We start from the raw sequence: 2,033 nt of genomic DNA, 5'->3' as shown, positions 1-2,033 counted from the left end.
CACCGGCTCCAACACACACTAGCCCCTAGTTCACATAAGGCTTTGTTGATCGTGGTGTCGCCAATGGTACATGGTATTGAGAAGCTTCCCGGATCCTTGAGTTTTGGAGGTGAACTCCCTTGAAGTATTGCACTACTCACCTTAGTGAAGGCGATAGTCTCAAGCTTCCGGATCGACTTCTTCTTTGTGAGGATGTCTTTCATATATTTCGCATAGGCCGGCACGTGATTGATTAATTCCTTGAATGGAATTGAGACTTCTAAATTCTTCACAATTTCCATAAACTTTCCATGTTGGTCATCAAATTTGGGCTTGGCTTGACGACTTGAAAAAGGAAGTCTAATCACAATGGGCTCCTTCTCCTTGACCTTGTCTTCATTTTTCTTTGAAATTTCTTCTTTTGATGATTCTCCATCTTTGGAGTTTTGCATAATTTCTTCCTTATCACTAGCTTCCACAACTTCATCCTCAACTTGCTTCTTCGGTGCTTCATACCTTGTACCACTTCTCAAGTGAATGGCACTAACCGTTTCATGTCTTGGGGGATTACTTTGAGGTGGTAATTGCCCTTTTGTCTTTGTGAGCTTGAAGATGCTAGTTGAGTTAATTGGGTTTCCAACATTTTGGTGTGAGCTAGGATGTTGTTGATGGTGGTTTCCTTTGCTTGACTATCTTTTTGCATTTGAGTGAAAAATTGTTGTTGGTTCTTTTGCATTTGGAGGACCGCTTTTTGAACATCAAAACCTTGGTCATTTTGTTGATTGTATGGATTTTGATTTTGGTAACCTTGGTTTTGGTTGTAAAAGGGTCTTTGATTTTGGTTTCTCAGGGAGGTGGGGTGTATGTTGTTTGAGGGTTTTGAACATTTTGGCTTTTGTATGAAAGATTTGGATGGAATTTGGTGTTTTCATTGTAATAGTTGGAATAAGGGGTACCACTCTTGTATGCTTGGAAAGCATTCACTTGTTCATTTGTTCCCCTACATTCACTTGAGTCATGTCCCAAAGTTCCACAATTCTCACATATCCCACTTGGGATTGATGAGGATGCCGTCATGGCATTAACATGATGCTTTGGTGATTTTGAGGCTTCTTCAAGTCTAGCCATAGCTTTTTCAAACTTCAAATTGATTGTGTCAATGTGAGCACTAAGTTGAGCACCCAATTGAGTAACGGAGTCCACTTCATGCTTTCCTCCTCTAGTAGCCTTGCGAGGTCTACTATATTGTGAGTTATGGACCGCCATTTCCTCAATTTTGTTCCAAGTTTGATTTTTATCAACTTCGGTTAACATTCCATTTGATCCCATGTTGAGAATGTTCCTTGAATCTTCATATAGACCGTTCCAAAATTGTTGTACCAAGAACCACTCGCTAAGTCCATGGTGAGGACATGAGCGACAAATTCCTTTGAACCGCTCCCAAGCTTCATACAAAGATTCTTCATCCCTTTGCTTAAAACCCGTAATTTGAGCTCTTAGCATGTTAGTCTTTTCCGGTGGGTAGAATTGTTTGTAGAAAGCTAGAGCCAACTTCTTCCAAGAATCAATTCCGAGAGTGGCCTTATCAAGGCCCTTCAACCATTGTTTCGCGGTGCCAATTAGAGAAAAAGGAAATAAGACCCATCGAATTTGGTCTTGAGTTACACCGGTTTGAGAAATCGCATCACAATAGTCACAAAAGGTCTCCATATGAGAGTGAGGGTCTTCACTAGGCATCCCCCCAAATTGGCTTCTTTCGACTAATTTGATAAATGTGGATTTGGTAATGAAATTTCCGGTTAGATGTTGTGGTGTGGGAGTACCATTGGGTAGGTTCTCCTCGGTGGGTACGGAATGTGATGAAAACTTAGGCATTGTAGGTTGATATTGGGTTGTATTTTGTGTTGGGTTCTCCTCACCTTCTCTTGCAAACGGGTTGATGAACTCAATAGTTGGTTGAATATCTACAACCTCACTAATACCTCTCAAATTTCTCCTAGCAAGTCTTCTATTGGTTGTCAAAGTTCTTTCAATTTCACGATCAAAAGGTAACA

The 2,033-nt window shown here is 40.7% G+C and overlaps 1 non-coding gene across 1 annotated transcript; it reads left to right on the top strand.

Moving 5' to 3' along the window:
* The first annotated feature begins 1,375 nt into the window (after nucleotides 1–1,375).
* On the top strand, nucleotides 1,376–1,482 carry LOC141654296 (small nucleolar RNA R71). The gene has a single exon (XR_012547857.1). It is a non-coding gene; the product is annotated as a small nucleolar RNA R71 (small nucleolar RNA).
* Nucleotides 1,483–2,033: the final 551 nt, after the last annotated feature.

The sequence above is a fragment of the Silene latifolia genome, chromosome 4 (genome assembly GCF_048544455.1).
Source record: "Silene latifolia isolate original U9 population chromosome 4, ASM4854445v1, whole genome shotgun sequence".
NCBI classification, from domain to species: Eukaryota; Viridiplantae; Streptophyta; class Magnoliopsida; order Caryophyllales; family Caryophyllaceae; genus Silene; species Silene latifolia.
Note: the sequence above shows the minus strand (reverse complement) of the source record. Positions and strands in the feature narration are given on the sequence as shown.